The sequence below is a fragment of the Rhamphochromis longiceps genome, linkage group LG11 (genome assembly GCF_057381845.1).
Source record: "Rhamphochromis longiceps isolate RC_006_pf linkage group LG11, R_longiceps_female_GT1.1, whole genome shotgun sequence".
Taxonomy (NCBI): Eukaryota; Metazoa; Chordata; class Actinopteri; order Cichliformes; family Cichlidae; genus Rhamphochromis; species Rhamphochromis longiceps.
Window position 1 is genome coordinate 3521165 of NC_140567.1, and position 21664 is coordinate 3542828.

Genomic DNA, 21664 nt, shown 5'->3' on the forward strand with positions numbered 1-21664 from the left:
GGCCATCTTGTTTTCCCAGTAAAGAGGAAGCCTGCCTCAATTGCAGCTCTTCTATAGGCCAGTCTGTATTAAGGTGTGTCTTTAGAGTATTTAAAGGGAGCAGGAAATGGATTGGGAGCCATTTTGAAAAGTTACTGTCTGCATGTGTATGATGTTGGCAAGAGATAATAAAACAATTACTTTAATTAAGATAGAGTGAAGTCTGATGTTTCCCTCACCACCCCTCACTGCGTAACAGTTGGTGGCAGCGGTGGGATTTGGTTACGCCTGTGAATGAGGGACCGAACACGCTGAATGAGGGGTGTAGGACGTGGAAGAAACCGTTGGACAAGGAAAAACCCCCTTGCTGACATGGAAGAAAGAGAAGGTGGACAAACAATTGAGCCAGATCCACCACCTGAAGGAGCAATGGCTAATGAGGATGATTTTGAACCAGTAGTACGACCTAAGCAGACTGCAGTTGGTGTCGTGAGTAAAGAACTTTCTGAACCGGATATCTTTGATGAAATTAGAGAATTTATGCGGCATTCCAAAAGAACAGAAGCAATACTGTTTGAACAGATAAAACAACTGAGTGACAATATACCAAGGCTGCAACATGTTGAACATTCTGAACTTCAACCTTCTGTCCAGAGTGACATTTCTACAGCAGCTGTTTGTCCAAAGCAAGAGGCTGGGAAACTGCCTCCACTATCAGCTGTGCAGCCACCTCACGGAGCCACTGAGCACCAAGCTGAGCTGCCTTCTCCATCTCAACCACTGCTTGTACAGTCTCAAATGCACGTCGTTCAACCTGCTCCAGTGCAGAGAGCAGAAACACACCGTGGGGGTGAGCCAAGAATACCTGACTTCAGGGAAGGTGAGGATCCTGAAAGTTTTTTTTGTACGATTTGAACGCATAGCTAAAACGTGGGGATGGCCGCAAGTTGAATGGGCAGCTAGAGTGGTCACCTTATTGACTGGAAAAGCCCTTGAAGCTTATGCTGGCATGGATGAAGAACAGTCTGACTCTTATGAGGCCATTAAAGCTGCAGTGTTATCCAAGTTTAATGTAACAGAGGAGACCTACAGATACCGGTTCCGGAGCACCAGTGTACCCATGGGAGAGAGTGTGCGTGAAACCTACAATCGGATAAAGGGACTCTATAAGCGATGGATGCGTCCTGACAGTCGGAGCAAAGAAGAGATCGGTGAAACCATTATTTTGGAACAGTTTCTTCGCGTGCTGCAGTCAGATGTCCGCACATGGGTGAAAGAGAACAACCCAAAGACAGGAGAGGAAGCTGCAGATCTGGCTGAACGTTACCTAGCTGCTCATCGTGAACCTTCTAAGTCAAAGATGACTGTGGGGAGACCAAGGTTTGGGGAGGTAAAACCTCCAGGGGTGACTAGTGTTGAAAGCTTGGACACTAGGGGTGGTAAGAAGCCTATACATTGCAGTCAAAGGTACAACCTCATTTGCTATTACTGTCAGCAGCCTGGTCATAAAGCTTCTTTATGTCCCCTAAGAAAACCAAAGTCAGTAGAGTTGTGTGTAGTTCCCTCCACAGGTCTTGAGGGGGAACTTACTGGTGATGGTTTAGTGCCACATAAACATGTGGTAGATGTTTCAATAAATGGCCGAACAGTAAAGGCTCTTGCTGACACTGGTAGCTCACAAACCTTGGTTAAATCTTCTATGTTGAGCAATGTATTACCTGACTTTAACAAACCTGTAAATATTACTTGTGTGCATGGGTGTCAAAAAGATTATCCAACAGCAGATGTCACTATTGAACTTGAGGGCCAAGCATTTATGTTAACTGTAGGAGTGTTGGATCAGTTGGCATATGATGTCATTTTGGGAGAAGACTTACCAATCTTAGACAGTTTGGTTCATAATAACTCTGAAGCCTATTCCTGTGCTGTTGTCACTCGTTCAATGAAAAGGGGTTTAGAACCACTACCTGATGTAGATGAAGACTTATTTGAAGGAGGGAGTAAACTCAGGAAAACAAAACGACAACGTAGGCAGGAGAAAAATAAAAACAGTGGTAGGGCAAACTTTCCAGAACCAACCTTACCAATGTCTCCACCTATTGATCTTCAGTGGGAGTTTCCCAATAATTTTAGAGAAAGACAGGAAAATGATTCATCTTTAAAACCTCTCTTTAAGAAAGCATGCAACGTGGATGATGGAAAAGAAAATGATGTAGGGCTTAAAAGTGTAACTGGAGAACCTTTCATAATAAAGGATAAACTTCTGTATCTAGCGGACATGGAGAAACCCAGACTTGTTGTACCAAAAGAGTACCGATCAGTAATCCTGCATTTGGGCCACACTGTACCATGGTCAGGACATTTAGGACAGGCAAAGACTTACAATCGTGTTGCTCAACGTTTTTACTGGCCAGGATTGTACAAAGATGTGGTTGACTACTGCAAAACATGTCATGAATGTCAGAAAGTGGCTCCTACCAAAATTTCAGACAGAGCCCCGTTGCAAACATTACCAATAATGGATGTACCTTATGAGAGAATAGCTATGGATATCATAGGTCCTTTACCTAAGAGCAGTAGTGGTCATAAATATGCATTAGTCATTTGTGATTATGCCACAAGATATCCAGATGTTTATCCACTGCGTTCTCTGCAGGTCAAACACATTGTTCGATGCTTAGTAGACCTTTTTTCCAGAGTTGGCATTCCAAAGGAGATCCTGACAGATCAGGGTACCAGTTTAATGTCACATTTGATAAAGTCTCTTTATGACCAACTTGGTGTAAAAGGTATTCGAACTACTCCCTACCATCCAGAAACGGACGGTCTGGTGGAACGATTTAATGGTACATTAAAGCAAATGTTGAGAAAGTTTATTGATGATACTGGCAAAGGTTGGGATAAATGGTTGCCTTTTCTGTTGTTTGCATACAGAGAAGTACCACAGGCTTCAACTGGTTTCTCCCCTTTTGAGCTGCTCTATGGAAGGCAGGTTAGAGGCCCCCTGGATATGCTGAAAGAGAACTGGGTGGCTGGAGTGGCACCGGGGTCTACTGAAGTGGCTTCGACGATGAACATCATTTCCTACATATTGCAGATGAGAGACAAACTGGAAACATACAGAGAACAGGTTAGAGACCATATGCAAAAGGCGCAGCAAAAGCAAAAGGTATGGTATGACAAGCATGCCTGTGAGAGAGAACTAAAGACTGGTCAAAAAGTTTTGGTACTTTTGCCTACTGGACCAAGTAAGTTGCTGGCTAAGTGGCAAGGACCTTATACTGTGGCCAGAAAAACCGGCCCAGTGACATATGAGGTCATTTGTCCAGAGAAACACAAATCAAAGCAACTGCTACATGTAAACTTGTTAAAAGAGTATCATGAAAGAAACGCCCCAGAACCAGGTGTGAAGCAAATCCTGATGGTACAAGATGTTCGGCCTGAAGACAGTGGCATTCTGGAGGTTGGAGAAGCTGAGATGAGCCCATTCAGAGGCATGCCCAAATCTGAAGACCCTCCTGAACATCTGACTGAAGATCAGTGGCAACAGTTGAACGAGGTGAGGCAATCCTTTCCATCTTTGTTCTTAGACACACCGGGGCGAACAAATGTCATAACACATAACATCATCTTGAAAGACACAAAACCTCTTCGTCTTAAGCCTTACAGGATACCAGAACGGATGGTGGAACCATTGAGGAAGGAGGTTCAGATGATGCTGGAACTGGGAGTGATTGAGCCCTCAAGGAGTGAGTGGTCAAACCCCATTGTACTTGTTCCAAAGAAAGACTCCCCTCAACTACGATTTTGTTCAGACATGAGAAAGCTAAATAGTATTTCCTGTTTTGATTCGTATCCGATGCCACGGATTGATGAGCTACTGGAAAGACTAGGAAAGGCTAGATACATTACAACCTTAGATTTGTGTAAGGGTTACTGGCAAGTGCCCTTAGAGCCGTCCTGTAAAGAATACACAGCCTTCCAAATTCCAGGAATGGGCTTATTTCAGTACACCGTGTTGCCCTTTGGTCTTCATGGGGCACCTGCAACTTTTCAAAGGTTGATGGACATTGTCCTTAATGGTTGTTCCAAGTTTGCAGCTGCCTACCTGGATGATGTGGTGATTTACAGTGAGTCTTGGGAGGAACACCTGCAGCATCTAAAGGTTGTGTTGGCAAAGATCCAGGAGGCTGGTTTGACTCTGAATGTGAGCAAGTGTGCCTGGGCACAAGAAGAGGTGAGGTATCTAGGATACATTGTTGGCCATGGACAAATAAAGCCACAAGTTGAAAAGGTAAAGGCTATACGAACAATTCCCAGACCTAAAACCAAAAAGCAAGTGAGGTCGTTTCTGGGCTTGGTTGGCTGGTATCGGAGGTTTATTCCCCATTTCTCAACCTTGGCAGCCCCTCTTACAGATCTCACGAGAAAACATGCTTCTAAAGTGATGTGGAATGACGACTGTGAACATGCCTTCCAATGTTTAAAGAGACAGATTTCTGAAGCCCCTGTTTTGCAAAGCCCGGATTTTTCCAAACCATTTGTTGTACAGGTAGATGCCTCTAATGTTGGACTTGGAGCAGTGCTGGCTCAAGGAGAAGCTGGTGAAGAAAAACCTGTGCTTTTCTTAAGTAAGAAGCTGTTTGACAGGGAAAAAAAACTATTCTACAGTAGAGAAAGAAGGACTGGCAATTAAGTGGGCAATTGATTTGTTGAAATATTATCTCCTTGGAAGAGAATTTATTCTTCAGACGGATCACCGATCCCTGGTGTGGATGCACTCCAAGCAACATCAGAATGCGAGGATACTGCGCTGGTGCCTAGCCCTCCAGCCATACCAGTTCACCGTCCAGTATTGTCCGGGTAAGAACAATCTTATTGCTGACTATCTTTCCCGTTTGCCGGAGATGTGTCGACCAGAAGGGGGGGGGGGTAGTGAGTAATGTTGGGAAGCATTTGAGTAACAAAGTGTTGCAGGTTACCTTTGTGGTGGCCATCTTGTTTTCCCAGTAAAGAGGAAGCCTGCCTCAATTGCAGCTCTTCTATAGGCCAGTCTGTATTAAGGTGTGTCTTTAGAGTATTTAAAGGGAGCAGGAAATGGATTGGGAGCCATTTTGAAAAGTTACTGTCTGCATGTGTATGATGTTGGCAAGAGATAATAAAACAATTACTTTAATTAAGATAGAGTGAAGTCTGATGTTTCCCTCACCACCCCTCACTGCGTAACATGTACTTACTCACGATTTATGCGGCCAAATGCGGCCAACAAGTGTATCCTTTGTGGCCCAATCTATGCCAGAATTTTCCAACAATGGCGGCAACTACTTAGTGGTAATGTTTGTAATGTACTCTTTGCAATACTTTATTAATTAAATTAGTATTTATAATATTATTATAATAATATAAAAATACTTTACTGGTGGAGGACCAGGAACCAGACACTGCCCTGGCGAGGAGGATGAAACAGAACACAGAGAAGACTGGAGGACCATGGCATAGAGCTGTACTTATCGAACATTTAAAAAAACTATCATTCATTAATGAATAATGAAGTGCGTGTGCAGTAGAGTCAATATCATTTGGTTTATTTATAGTTTGTTTTTTCATCCAAAGTTAAAACTTCTGTGGACATTAGCAATTTAATCTTTCACAATCAAGCTCTTCAAATGAAAAAAGGAAAACCCAGATCACCCAGGTGGGTTTTCTGTACTTGACCAGAAAAATATTGGATGTAACTTGTAACTCACAAAGCACCAATCTTGTTGAAATTGATGGAATTATGAACACTGAAAAGTACCATCAGACTTAGCTTGTTTTGTTTGTTATTTTGGCCTTTGTTCACCCCGGAGCTTCATTTTTCAGTGTAGACAAATAAATCACGTTCACTAAGAAATTGTTTTTTCTGTTTATGGTTTGGTTTTGGATTGGCCTCCCCCGAGGAGAGATGCCAAACTGTGTTTCATTGTTCTTGGAACAGTGACAGTAAAGACTGATTCTATTCTAAATTCATCATTGTGCAAAAAAAATGAGTTTGCAGAATGATGACCAAATATAAAGATAGAGGTCCTTGAAAAACTACGAACACCTAAACGTTGCTGTCATATAGACATTCAGTGCCACCTAAAGGCAGTAACTGACAATTAAGACAGCACAGCAGTTTCATGGTTACGTCTTACCACCAGAGGTCAGTACAGAAAGGAAGAAACAGGACTTTTAAATCGCAACTACATTAATGTAGCAGACACAAATTATGCAGGTTAAGACATAGAAGGATACAGCGTGAAAAAGTATGTGAGGTAACCAGGCTCAAAACGTGTATTTTCTTTCTCGGTGTACAGTCCATTAAAGACTGTAACCTTCCTCTGCTATAGGTTTTTTCAGGCTGGTTACCTCTTCTTTTCTCCTTGTTCTGGAAAATCCCATTAGATCAGCAGTTTCTGAAATACTCAGCACACTTTGCAGCTGCAGCCACATTTCATTCAAAGTCACTTAAATCACCTTTTCTTCCCACCATCCTGATGCAGAGTTTGAACTCTGGTGGGTCATCTTGACCATGTCTACATGCCTAAATGCCCTGATTTCCAGCCATGTGACTGTCTGATTAGCTATTTGGGATAATGAGCAGTTGAGCAAGTGTACCTAATACAGCAGCCAGTGAGTGCATTTTAGTCATTAGGCCCTTTAAAATGTATTACTGCCATTTCCGTCTTAATATATCTAGTAACACTACTTGAAGTGAGCACATGAAACATCCCTGCACATGCACTGCAGTCTTCACACAATGAGAAGTGCGTTAATTATGGAAATATTTGTTCTTCTGCTGGTAAATTGAATAATTTGGCACAGACAGTGACTAAATCTTTTTTTTTTTTGTTATTATTTTATTTTATTTTATTTTCAGTTGTTACAGACGGGAGAAAGAAAGATGAAGGAAAAGAAAATCAGAAGGGAAGAGGGACAGTGAGAAAGGGCACTTAAAAAGAGAAAGAAGAAAAAAAAATCTCCTGGATCACCTGTTGAGAGAAAAAGAAGAGAAAACAAGCAAAAAAACCCAAACAGAGCAACATACTAAACACAACACCATCACGTTAATCTAGCTAAGTGTAAACAGCAGTAAATACTAAATATTCAATGTTGTTTTGTAGCAAGCAGGACCAACAGCACACAATGTGCTTTGAAGTAGCAGCCAAGAAAGGTGTAATTTAAGTCTATGAGCAGTGAACACCCGTGTGCACACCTGTGTGGATCAGCGCGCTTGTATTCAAATGGTTTCCACATGTAATGGTCTGCTAGAGGATGTAGAGAACCATAGCCCCGTCCCCCAGGGCATGAAGCAGGCATGGAGGAGATCCAGGCCCCAGACATCCAGAGGCCCCAGAGTGCGAGAGCCCAACGAGGACCACTGGAGGGGCATCCGTGCCACCCTCCTGGGAAGAGCTGAGGAGAGCCCCAGATGAGGGGTCACCCAGTAGCCACGGAGCAGAAGCCAGAGGGGGCTGCAGTGGCGTGCCCGCCAGCTCTGCCGGCAGCCAGCTGTGCCAGAGTGAACCGAGCCGCAGGCCCAGAGGCCCGAGGCCCGAGGGCCCCCCGTGCCCCGGAAGAGGCCTGACCGAGCAGGTAGCCACCGGGAGTGAGCCGGTACATACCTGAGCGCCCAGCCCCGGACACCAAGAACCACTAACGCACCGACAACTGAGGGCATCAGTTACCGGCAGGGAGTGTGGTGAGGGGAGACAGGCCTTTGGAGGGCCTGGGAGTTCCCAGAGAGGTGGAGTCTAAGACCCGACCTGACATATAGACACAGACAAACAGGCACACACAGACACAAACATGCATTCCCACCCTCATGCACACATATACAAACACTCAGCACTCACCCAACGTAGGGATAGACATACATGGACACTGTACACACAATCACACTCCCCAAACAAATTCTATACCCCGGGTCCAGGTACCCTCGCCCCTGGAGGAGGAAACGGCACCTAGACCCAGGAGATGTTACCCTTTCCCCCGGGGTGGAGGCAAGCAGACCGCCCCAGGCTCCGCAGCAGCAGGGAGGCCCCGCATCCCAGATCCCAATCGGATGGCCAACACTTCCTTCCAGCCCTCCCGCCCCGATGGCTATTAGAGAACGGGGGTGTGTGAAGACCCCAAACCTCCCTCCTTTCGCTCATGTGTAGTGTTGCTGCGTGTTGTTCTAAGGTGCATTTAAAACACGGGAGAGCATGGTGCTGCTGCCAGAGAGCAGCAGGTATTAGCGCAGCCCCTCCTGAGAACCCTCAATGTCTACATGGATTTAAAATTGAGGGGTGGGCACCAGCGCCAGAGGTGAGGTTGAATACACAGACCGGGGGGTGGAGGAATGCCTCCCCTGAACCCTGGTGACACACCCGCATCCCAAGGCCCTACTTGTGTGGGTGGGTGTGTTGGAGCGGGAAGAGGGCCGGTTATTTTCTCTAATCTCTTTGAGAGAGCTTTGCAGATTATTTTAAGGTCTACATTTATAAGGGATATCGGACGGTAGCTTGAGGGAAATAAAGGGTCTTTGCCTGGTTTTAGCAGGAGACCAATGTTGGCAGAATTCATATTTGGTGGTAGTCTGCCATTTTCCTTGATTTCCTGCAACATTCTGTGGAATACTGGTGCCAAAATTGTCCAGAAGTCTTTGTAGAATTCTGCAGGAAAGCCGTCTGGACCTGGAGCCTTATTATTGGGCATACTTATCAGGGCTTCCTGGAGTTCACCTGTCAGTGGCGAATCCAGTTCCATTGCTTGACTGTCTAGTAATTTTGGAAGAGTTACGTTGTCAAGGAACAGATCAATTTCATTTTTAGATGGGTTTATTTGTGCTGAGTATAAAGTTTCATAGAAATCCCTAAAAATGTTGTTTATTCTTCCAGGGTCATATATTGTGTTCCCTGATAAATCTTTAGCAGCACATATAGTTGTTTTTTCTTTATTTATTTTTAACTGGTTAGCTAGAAATCGACCTGATTTGTTACTGTGTTCAAAATTCTGCAAGCGAAGTCTTTGTATAAGGAATTGTGTTTTTTTATTAATAATTTTATTTAATTCTAGTTTTGTTTTACATATTTTGTTCATTATTTCTTTATCTTGGTCGCACGCGTAGGCTTCTTTTAAGGATTTGATGGTTTTTTCTAGTTCCTGAATATTTTGGTTTTCTTCTTTCTTTTTGTGTGATGAGAAAGAAATTATTTTACCTCTCATCACAGCTTTGCCTGCTTCCCATAGAACCGAAGCTGATGTTCCGGGAGTGTCATTAAAGTCTAAATATGAAGTCCACTCTTTTTTAAAATATTTACTAAAGTCTTCATCTTTGAGCAGCGATGTATTGAATCTCCAGTCTTTACTTGGCGTAGCGTTGTTATGTATTAGTGTTAAAGATACAGGAGCATGATTGCTGACAGCTATAGGATGAATCTCAGTGTCTGAAATGTCACTCAGCAGTGAGCTGCTGACTAGGAAATAATCCAGACGAGAGCAGGAGTGATGGACATGTGAGAAGAAAGAATATTCCTTACTGTTGGGGTGAAGGGAGCGCCAAAGGCCAGAGTCGCATATTGTTTGATTATATTTGTGGACTGCCAATTGCGCTGAGTTCCTGTTGTGTTGAGCCTATCCATTTCTTCATTTAGTCCAAGTTTGAGGTCGCCTCCAAGAATAAGTGTGCAATCAAGGTGTTCAGAGAGTGCACTAAAAGATCCGTGGAAGAATGTGTTTCCCTTTTCTTTTCCGCATTCAAGTCTGTCCCGTATCTAGCAAGTGAAATAAATAAATAAATAAATAAAATAAACAATAAAAGATGAATCAAATAGACCATTACGGCAAGGCTGGGATGGCCAATTTGGTAAAGTAAATCCGGCATCTTTCTTTGCCTTTAGACAATAATTCTGATGGCAAAAGAACCAAACGGGACAGGCGGGAAAAAAAAAAAAAAGGAAGAATGTGTTTCATCTTGTTCTCTCTATAAACTCCACAAGATGCTCGGTTGAACTTTCCCTCCTCTGAGGTAAACTTTTATTAAACTCTTAATAAACAGTCATTCAATTCAATTCAATTTTATTTATATAGCGCCAAATCACAACAAAAGTCGCCTCAAGGCGCTTCATAGATAGAGAAAAACCCAACAATCATATGACCCCCTATGAGCAGCACTTTGGCAACAGTGGGAAGGAAAAACTCCCTTTTAACAGGAAGAAACCTCTGGCAGAACCAGGCTCAGGGAGGGGCAGGGCCATCTGCTGTGACCGGTTGGGGTGAGAGAAGGAAGACGGGATAAAGACATGCTGTGGAAGAGAGACAGAGGTTAATAACAGATATGATTCAATGCAGAGAGGTCTGTTAACACATAGTGAGTGAGAAAGGTGACTGGAAAGGAAAAACTCAATGCATCATGGGAATCCCCGGCAGCCTATGTCTATTGCATAACTAAGGGAGGATTCAGGGTCACCTGGTCCAGCCCTAACTATATGCTTTAGCAAAAAGGAAAGTTTGAAGCCTGATCTTGAAAGTAGAGATAGTGTCTGTCTCCTGAATCCAAACTGGAAGCTGGTTCCACAGAAGAGGGGCCTGAAAACTGAAGGCTCTGCCTCCCATTCTACTTTTAAATACTCTAGGAACAACAAGTAGGCCTGCAGAGCGAGAGCGAAGTGCTCTAATAGGGTGATATGGTACTACAAGGTCATTAAAATGGCTTTCTTTCTTTCTTTCTTTCTTTCTTTCTTTTCTAAATCACCAGTTTGTATGCATGTTCTCACAGGACTGGCCTAATGAATACACTTTATTTACTTATATGATATATAAAGTTTACTGTAATTAGTGCAAAATAATTAAAGTGTTTTCTTTTAACAGTTTGAAGTATTTCGTGTAGTTTTAAAAGCTGACAAACTGAAAAACAACTTAAGTAACAATGAGTAACTTCTTATTTCTTTGACAGGTGTTGTTAAACACATCTGTTTACAACACGGCTGTGAAGATCTGCAGGGCTCAGGTAAGACCCCGATCAATCCAAACCAAAACTGACATAAAATATCAGGTAATTTCGGAGGATCTGAGAGTGGTGGTGATTAAATGTCTCCTTTTATTTTTAGGTTGCAATGATGATGGATTTCCTTAGACTTCAGCAGGAAAATCAAATCCCATCACACATCACCGCTGAAGATCTGAGAGATATCTTGGTGGAGAAGAGCAAAGAGACACTCAGAGAGCAGTGAGTTACTGTGAAACCTACAGACTTCCACCTCATGCCTAAAAGTCTGTTTGTGATGAAGTGTAATGCTGAGAGAAGACCTCTGTTTTGTTTTCCTTTGAAGGCTTCGAGAGTTTGAATTATTAACAGTCCAGCTACAGTGTTTCAATATTTCTGTGATACTTTAAATGTATTTAAAATATAATCCTTATTACTTTATTCTACAGAACACCTAAACTCCTCAGCATGTTAAAAAGTTACAATGAAATCCTTAAAGAGAAGCAGCAGGAAGCGCAGTGCTCCAAACTGCTCAACGCACAGGAAGTGGTGATAGAGGTAGTTCCCTGTCTCCTTCAGGGTTTCTGCGAGCTTCCTCCTTGCCTCCTCTTGAACACGGCCTCCCAGAATCTGAGCATCCTCTCCACCAGTGTCACAAAGGCCACTTTGGATCAAGTCTCCAAAACTGTAACAGCAATGGAAAGCCAGGCCATCTTCTCTCGCTCCATCAGAGATGGTCCAGACCATCCTGACAGAAATCAGAGATAAACATCCACAAGAAATTCTTATCATTGCAAACTTTGCACCAGTGCTTCTCACTACAATTACTGATGTAGCAAAGAATCACATGTGCAACATCTCAAGCCCTGTTCTCAAAGTCCACCAATGTCAGATGTTCTTCCCTGTGAGGAACCTCCTTCTGAAACTCAATTCATGTCTGAGCCAGCTGTATCTGTGATCAAAGTTACAGAGAAGTCTGAACACCGTACAATCAGCAAGAAAAAGTAGAAAGAACAGGGCTTCTTCCAAAAACTCAAACCTCTGTGCTGTTGTTGTGTCAGACCCAGAGAAACTGACTGACTTTGAGAACATCTGTCTGTTCTCACTCTACAAACTCAAATCAAAGAAGTCATCAATATTTCTGCATGAGCCTGGATCCGTGATTAAAGAATATTTTTCCTTCAGATGTTTATAAGAGTCTCTTAGGATTCTCCAAATAACTCCACAAGTGCAGTAAGTGTTGTTAACATGACATGTTAGTGTTAATATTTTTAAGAGAATCTGAACCTATTCTTACTCTTAACATCTCAACAAGAGTAACTGAGACTGGTATATAAATCTAGAGAATGCTTTTCCTGAGGACAATGCAGGATGAATGAATACCGACAGCTGAATGGTTTGAGTTAAATTTTCATAATTACTGAATCTTTGGTAAAACAAAAAAAAGTTGATTGTGCTAAAATGAGTCAAATGAGCTGAAATACAAGTTTACATTTGTAGTCTTTCCTGCTGTTAAGACAAGCTCTATGGGTTAGTTAGATGTTACTCCCTTTACTTGGATCCACAATGTTAAAAAGGTTTACATTGCTTAGCTTTGAGAGACACATCATTGGAAAGTGGAGAATGGTTCCTACGTTTTAGGGTAAAGTGATGGCTGTAGAGCAATAAGTGTGGACACAGTAGCAGCTAAAAGATACATTTTTAAATCTTTTGGTTTGTGCTAATCCCACTGCACAAAGTCATTTAGGCGTGACGTCTTTTATATGTCATTTTTGCAGGTCCAGTTTGGGTCCATTGAAAGAGTTGTTTTGTAACTCTGGGCGACATCTTTTTTTCAGCATCTACGGAACATCTAGTGTTGTAGTCTGAATGACCTCCCTGCTCGCTCTAAGGAACACACATACAGTGGGGCAAAAAAGTATTTAGTCAGCCACCGATTGTGCAAGTTCCCCCGCTTAAAATGATGACAGAGGTCAGTAATTTGCACCAGAGGTACACTTCAACTGTGAGAGACAGAATGTGAAAAAAAAATCCATGAATTCACATGGTAGGATTTGTAAAGAATTTATTCGTAAATCAGGGTGGAAAATAAGTATTTGGTCACCTCAAACAAGGAAAATCTCTGGCTCTCACAGACCTGTAACGTCTTCTGTAAGAAGCTTTTCTGTCCCCCACTCGTTACCTGTATGAATGGCACCTGTTTGAACTCATCATCTGTATAAAAGACACCTGTCCACAGCCTCAAACAGTCAGACTCCAAACTCCGCCATGGCCAAGACCAAAGAGCTTTCGAAGGACACCAGGAAAAGTATTGTAGACCTGCACCAGACTGGGAAGAGTGAATCTACAATAGGCAAGCAGCTTGGTGTGAAAAAATCAACTGTGGGAGCAATCATCAGAAAATGGAAGACATACAAGACCACTGATAATCTCCCTCGATCTGGGGCTCCACGCAAGATCTCATCCCGTGGGGTCAAAATGATCATGAGAACGGTGAGCAAAGATCCCAGAACCACACGGGGGGACCTGGTGAATGACCTGCAGAGAGCTGGGACCAAAGTAACAAAGGTCACCATCAGTAACACACTACAACGGCAGGGAATCAAATCCCGCAGTGCCAGACGTGTTCCGCTGCTGAAGCCAGTGCATGTCCAGGCCCGTCTGAAGTTTGCCAGAGAGCACATGGATGATACAGCAGAGGATTGGGAGAATGTCATGTGGTCAGATGAAACCAAAGTAGAACTTTTTGGTATGAACTCAACTCGTCGTGTTTGGAGGAAGACGAATACTGAGTTGCATCCCAAGAACACCATACCTACTGTGAAGCATGGGGGTGGAAACATCATGCTATGGGGCTGTTTTTCTGCCAAGGGGACAGGACGACTGATCTGTGTTAAGGACAGAATGAATGGGGCCATGTATCGTGAGATTTTGAGCCAAAACCTCCTTCCATCAGTGTGAACTTTGAAGATGAAACGAGGCTGGGTCTTCCAACATGACAATGATCCAAAACACACCGCCCGGGCAACAAAGGAGTGGCTCCGTAAGAAGCATTTGAAAGTCCTGGAGTGGCCTAGCCAGTCTCCAGACCTCAACCCCATAGAAAATCTGTGGCGGGAGTTGAAAGTCCGTGTTGCTCGGCGACAGCCCCAAAACATCACTGCTCTCGAGAAGATCTGCATGGAGGAATGGGCCAAAATACCAGCTACTGTGTGTGCAAACCTGGTAAAGACCTATAGTAGATGTTTGACCTCTGTTATTGCCAACAAAGGTTATGTTACAAAGTATTGAGTTGTATTTTTGTTATTGACCAAATACTTATTTTCCACCCTGATTTACGAATAAATTCTTTACAAATCCTACCATGTGGATTCATGGATTTTTTTTTTTCACATTCTGTCTCTCACAGTTGAAGTGTACCTCTGGTGCAAATTACTGACCTCTGTCATCATTTTAGGGGGGGGGGACTTGCACAATCGGTGGCTGACTAAATACTTTTTTGCCCCACTGTATGTAAAGAAAGCTCTTAAAACATGTGGTCGGGCTTTCATCATATCAGTAAAGATGCACAGTAAACAAGGTCAGACACCAACTAGGGAGAAACAGAATGACAAACGGCACAACACTGTCATCCCTTATGTAGCAGGTTTATCAGAGAGTCTTATCATAGTGTAGTTCAGACCCAGCCACACACTCGGGCAAAAAGTGGTTCATCCCAAGGACAAAACTCCCAGCAAAAACTAAATAACGTTGTATATATTGTGCAGTGCAATGTGAAGTGCTCAGCCTCCACATTGGAGAAACCAAATAGCCACTCCATAAACACATAACACAACATAGAAGCGCCACCTCGACAGGACAAGACTCAGCTGTACATCTGCATCAAAAGGATAAAGGTGTCTCTTTAGGACAGAGAAGAGAGATGGTTTGAAAGAGGAGTGAAAGAGGCCATCCTAGTACCAGGATCATTAATACCAGAGTAACCAGAGAGGATAATATGGATTTTTAAAAGTCCACAGCCTCATCTGAGGATGATGAGCAGTACTTCTAACATCACACAAAGCAAAGGTCATTATCACACTGCTCATGAAGTGCTAGGTTTGCCGGGAGCTTCTGGTGAAGACTGAGCCATGCTTGATCCACGTGATTCAGTCTTCCTGATGTTTCTGACGTGTCTTCCTCTGTGGGGGAACAGAACATCTGGCACACAACATCTGTGTTGGAAGAAAGGGAGGATTTCAAACCTACAAGACTACAAGCTACATCTTTCGTATTAAACATTGTTATTCATCAGTTTTTAAAAACTATAAATGGCGAAGCTGTACTGCAAAAATAATGAGGCTCACTGAAACACACAGCAACTCACAACTGTGGATCAGCTTCAGTTTAAACATATATTCCCTGAAAAACCATACCATCACTGACAGCTGAACAAACTTTTCTTTTCCTTAAATAAGCAGTAAGACAGCATCACTCAACAGCTCCACTGGCTGAGGAAAGGTCAGCAGAGTTGATGCTAGAGCTGAGCCATGTTTTAATGGCCCTAATTAAACTTTACTGTCATCTGCTTGGGTCCTTTTATTCTGTCTTTGCTTATCTCAGAGTTTACTGGTGGCTAATAATAAGGGCTAAGGGTCAGAATGACGAGTGAGTGGAACAGAATAAGTACAATAAAAAGCTGTCTTTCTGAAATGACAATGTCACAAATGTTAGTCATTTATAAAACCTGCAATTTATGACTGGGGATTATGGTTTTACTTAAGAAGATAAAGGTGTGCTTGATAACAGGAAGTCTATTGTAGTTACAGTACGGCCAGTGTGAGAATAGCCACGCATGGGTCATTCTGTCTGAAATCACCAGATTTTACAGAAATGCTTCTGCCCGATCATCTCCAGTTTGACTAAAGATCCAAAGTTTGGTCATGTGTGAAATTTCAGCTTTGTATATCACAGACTTTTCTACATATTTAAACAAAAAACCTGTATACCCACTTTCAGACCTGTTTTTCGCACATTTAAATCTGAGGCCATAATTAAGCATGCATAGCTCAAAAACGATTCAAGTTAAAAGCCTGAAATTTTCACATAAAATTAAATCAGGATCTATTATTTTCAGACACATACATCACAAAATCTCTCAGTATTAGGTAGTTAAAAATGAAAAACCTTCAAGGAATCCTTTAAAAAGTATTCTACATGCTTTATTATGGCATTGTTATGAATTATATGCCATTCAGAAATTGTCACTAGGCATCTTTTGTAATATGAAGTTTTGCTCAAACATGGGACTGTTTATTTATTTTTATTTTTCAAGTAGTCACTATGCTGTGACTACTTGAAAAATAAAAATAAATTAGCTAGCTCGTTAACACGTTGATACCCTGCAGCCCCACGCACAGGGCGATCCGCCATAACTCGCTAACGGAGATTTGCCGCCGTAATGCGGTTATGGCGTTAACATAATTTTAATGAGATTAACACTGACAGCACTAATCCATATACATTTTATCATGAAAAATGTTTAAATAAAAATAAAAATTGGAATGAAAATTTCAGCATTTTGGTTGCAAACAAGGTTTTTTGAGCCAGAAGTGACTGAATTTAAGTGGCGTGCCAAGTTATCAGCAAATTACCGTTAGCAAAATGAATGCATAGTCTACATGTGTCTGCCTCTGGGATAAAAAACGCATCACGCTGTCTCCACCACCTTGCCTTCATCCCGTAGTGCATCCAGGTGCTTGGTGTTTCCCAAGGTAAAGGAAGCAATGCACAGCTCTCATTCATGTGATACAAAAGAAAATCTTCCATTATCTGCTATCATCTTTCTTTGGTGTGTGGTCCAGTTGCTCGTGTCCATTGTTGGCATTTTCAATAGTGGACAGGGGTCAGCATGTCTGCGGCTCTGCAGCCCCATTTACAAATTGCAATGCACTGTCTATCCTGATAGACATTTTTCAGCAGTTTGAGCTACAGTAGCTCATCTGTTGGATCAAACCACATGGGTCAGCGTTCACTCCCCACATTCATGGCTCGTAATGCTGCTACTCCCAATTTGTCAAACTCATCCAAATCTTCTGAATCCCTCTTTCACCTGCTTCTAACACATCAGCTTTGAGGACAAAACATTCACTTGCTCCTTAATATACCCCCCCCCCCCCCCCAAAACAGGTGCCACAATAAAGAGATAATCAGTGTTATTCACTTCATCTCTCAGTGCTCACGATGTTGTGTCTGATCGGTGTATATTTTAATGCTGCGTCAGTGTAAATGACGATCAAATTAGAAATTGACTCTTACTTTCAGTACTCCAGTGACAGTGGAGATGACACCCAGATGCTGCTAGCCATCTGGATCCTTTCTATTTCAACTAAGTCTCAATTAAGTAATTAAGTTTCAATTAAGTCATTAAGCACCGCTGTTTCAGAGTGAATACTACCATTAACTAAATAAAAGAGAAATGAATCAGATTCAGAGCATCAGGAGACTTACAAAAATATTCTAAATTTGTGTCAACCACTTTCCTGATTGTTGACATCAGAACTTCCTACAAAGGTGCAAGTATGCAGTTTCTTCTTTTAACATGTTACATTGCAGCTGTACACCGTGGCTGCTATCAGTGACATCGTACAGTTAAAAGCAACATCTCTGATGAAGTTATGTGCACAGTTCATTGGCATTGGAAGATCTGGTGCAGCTGCTGTAACAGGCTGATAGAACGTAGCAGCACTCGTTAGTAAAAATATCAGCCATAACAGGACTATCACTCACCACATCATACACAAGTTAGAGCCAATCAAAGACGTTACAGAGCCAGGTTAAAAAAAATATTCATTGACTCTTAACTCAATCTCCAAAAATCTGCTCATGAATAATAGAACAGAGTTGCCCTTCGCGTGTATGGATAGTTGCAGATGTGGGTGACATGCTTTAGATGTTGGTACACAGAAAAGGTTGTCATCAAAGCAGACTGTTTTCTTAGTCTTACACAGCAAATCCAGCATGTCCAAATTAACACTGTCGGATTTGATTTCAACACTATTAAAGTGTCTATATGGGTCCACACCAGAGAGTGTTAATTTAACTCTTTTTGGAGAGTTGGTACGTTAACTCTGATTTAGTGTTAAACACCAAATCTGTCTGGAGTTGATAATTTAACACTTGGTGTTAAGAGTTTATATATTAACTCTCAAAGAGTATTTTAGTTTAACTACGTAAGAGTTATCTTCTAATTCATTCTAAAAAGCGGGAATTTTACTGTTCTGAACTTCTAGAAATTTCTTTTGGAAATAAACATTTACTAAAAAGATGCAATGGTTTTTGAAAAACATTTATTCTGAACTGTGCACCACAATTTCAAAACATTTTCTGAAAGACGTAACAGTATACATGTTCTCACTTTCATTAGAATTTTGTTTGTCAAAAGGTCTGACATGGTAAATGCAAATAACAGCATCTCATCACTTATTTCTTCAATACAATATGCATGTCCTTCATTCATCCCTTTGTGGAACTTCAACGCACTTCTGCTCTCCCCCATATTCCATCTTCACAAGCATATCCTGTGTGGAGATTGAATAAAAATTAGTTGACACTAATTAATGGCACAAATAATCCAGTAAACAATTGCAGCACAGTAAAAAAAAAAAGGAATCCTCTTTGAGCCATTACTTGTGTAAAGTATTTTCCCAAAAGACAAGGACACAGGCAACAGGTAATACTGAACTAAATGTAAAACCTCAACCTTTTTCATTTTTACCTAAACCGTGTGCACAAAACTCTGGAGGGATCTATGCTAACGTAGAATCCAGTCAGGACGCCTGCTACTGCTGTTTGCTCGTTTTTTTTGTTTTTTTTTTTATGGGCGATCGTTTTCAGGCTTCAAGTAGCACCATTATACCAACATTTCACACTCTAGACATTGTTTTAGGCGTATTTGACCAAAGATTTGACTGAAAATTCACATGCAAGCTTTTTTTCAAGGCTGTGGTATTTGCCCGCAAACAATACCTTTCAGCTAGCTAAAACAGAATATTACGCTATCAGCGAGCAACATGGCTAATGCCTTTCACACAGCTTTGTCTCAACTCCAAAGAGCCACAGAAGTAAAAGCTAATAACAATTGAAACAATCTTTGAAAAAATGACTTACCAAGCATGGCAAACAACTCAAATATGTAGAGCAAAATGTTCTGAAACGGCTTCACTTCAGCTTCGATTGGAGCCGTGCTGGGGGCGGAGTCTGTGAATTTACTCTGTTGGTGTCATAGCCCCTCTAGGAGTTCAGAGTTAAGAGGTCAAGGGTTAATGTTTCCATTGTAACACCTCCAGATTTGACAGAGAAACACTCATTTTTAACACTCGATTTTAACTACTATCATTTTACACCTCAGAGTTACATTAAAAGAATGTGACTCTGCTTAGAGTAAAATTAACTCTACTTTTGCAAGAAGACTATTAACACCAAAACATTTAACACTTTTGAATTTGCTGTGTAGAAACTACTATAGCGGAATATTTATGTATTATTATAGTGACAGAACTTTATGTTGTTGCACGCTGCCTGAAAACGAAATTCAAGTGGGACAGACAGACAGTGTTGTAGGGATTAGCGATAACCACCAAGCTTTTTATTTGTGTTCATGGAACTTTTTGATCAGATCCTGAATCGTTGACTTAATATTCAATCTAACATTATTTGCAATCTGAAAATATCTGATCAAAAATTGGGAAATAAGTCTAAGAATATGACCAAACATTCTGCGTCAGCTCTGCATGGGCAGTTTTCTCTGTTTGGTGTTATACACACATTTCCTTTAGAGCAAAAACAGTACTGAAGCTTGATAGTCAGTCCAAGTTTTATTAATTTTATTACTGGTGTTGCCTCCATATCACAGGAGTCTGTGTGTTTGAAGAAATGTGCCTGCAGTGCAACCAGCAGATTAAACCTGATGCTATCTGTTCACTCCAAACACCACAAATGGAAAGAATGAGTTAGGAAGTTCAGCTGAAAATCTTTCAGCAACATGTTTAACAGCTCCTATATCACACCAGTGAAACAGCCCTTTGGGTGTATTTGAAACTGGTGGTTTCATAATGTGCTGTTTGAAGTTCCTCTCCACAGTTTTTCCTCATGTAAAATGGGTTTTTGTTTTGCAGAGGCAGTTATTGCAATGTAACACCAAAATGTAAAAATATATGCATTTTTAAAATTGTAATGTTTTGTTTTTTGTATTAAAGGTCATGCAGTGTTGGGAAGGTAGAGACTGTATTTAGTTTAAATAACATTACCAAAGTATTTTCTCTGTGTAGATGAGTTACAGGAAAGGTGAACACAAAAGCTTCTAAAATGTCATTGGGCCTCCTTTTCTACTTTATTGGTAGAAAGACTGGTTAACAAGGCTTTCAGTAGATTCAGAGTGTAGAATATACTGAGGTCCTTTGGTGAGAGGTGGCATCCCCTTGGCTGGCTCTTCATATTTCTACACAAGAGGATAGTAAAAGAGTTCCATCGAATCTCTTGTGAGTGGCAGGAGGACGTACTGTCACGTTCTCTCTGTCTCTCTCCCAATGCCATCTCTCCTCTATGATATTTATTTATGTGTGGTGTTTTTTGTTTTTTTAATATCTTGTCCTGTTTGGCAGCTTTTGCAATCAGAATTGTGATCTGAATGCATGGTGGTGCCAAACACATTTTGCTTTTGCAAGAACAGCTACATAGAATCTCTACAGGCTCCTCATGTTCAGATGAATCTTTTATATATTTTTTTCATTTTTATTTGTGTTATTTCAGATATGACATGTTATGCACCTGTAAAAATACAAAAAACAGAACAAACATGTATCAGCTGGGACACAAAAAATTAGAAAATACACAAAATACACCCATACATCAATCTTCCTATAGTGTGTGTGTGTGTGTGTGTGTGTGTGTGTGTGTGTGTGTGTGTGTGTGTGTGAGAGAGAGAGAGAGGGAGGGAGACAATTGAAAGTCTGCTACTACCTTAAGTAGTGGCCGCCTGGCACCCGGCGCTGGATTGTTGTATTGCAACAGTTGGTGAAACCTGGATCTTTTACCACTGTGGTTTTGCTCTTCGCTTCTGTTGTTTCCTGTCTGACAAGTGATCCCTGACACGTGTATTCGACACTGATGCCTCTTGGCTGACTTGTTTCAGACACGTCCAGCCAGGTGGCGACCCTGAGTAGACTTATTTTATAAGAATTAAGATGAATTAAGATGGCGCCGGTGAGGTCGGCTGCCGTCACGACTGCTCCGACCACTTTTTCTTTGTCTTTGTTTTTTAAGTTAGTTTTCAGCGTTTCTAAATCGGCAAAATCATCACCATTGGGTACATTAGGTATGACAGTGACACTCTTGTTTCTATTGGTATACAATGTACTCACAATTCGAAGTTTTTAACTCCGGATCCGAGCTGGCCGAGTGAGATCTCGAGGGAGAACAAAGGGAAGCGGCGGCGGCCTAGAGGGAAGCGAGCCGGCGTCAGGAACAGGCTGAGAGCTCGTGCACACCGCACACCTCTGCCTAGCATCCTGCTCGCCAACGTCCAGTCACTGGAGAACAAGCTTGACGACCTCAGGGCCAGGATAAAGTTCCAGAGAGACATTCGGGACTGCAATCTCCTCTGCTTCACCGAGACATGGCTGAACCCAGCGGTGCCGGACCACGCCATCCAGCCGG

General features: G+C 41.9%; 1 long non-coding RNA gene across 1 annotated transcript in view; it reads right to left on the bottom strand.

Annotated features, from left to right (window-relative positions):
* Window positions 1-18320: 18320 nt before the first annotated feature.
* Window positions 18321-21664, bottom strand: part of LOC146658428 (uncharacterized) — a 34261-nt gene continuing 30917 nt past the window's right edge. The window contains exons 2-3 of the long non-coding RNA XR_014913867.1: window positions 19118-19238; window positions 18321-18528 (exon numbers count right to left, since the gene is read on the bottom strand). This is a non-coding gene — a long non-coding RNA (uncharacterized LOC146658428). The remainder of the gene's footprint in view (window positions 18529-19117; window positions 19239-21664) is intronic.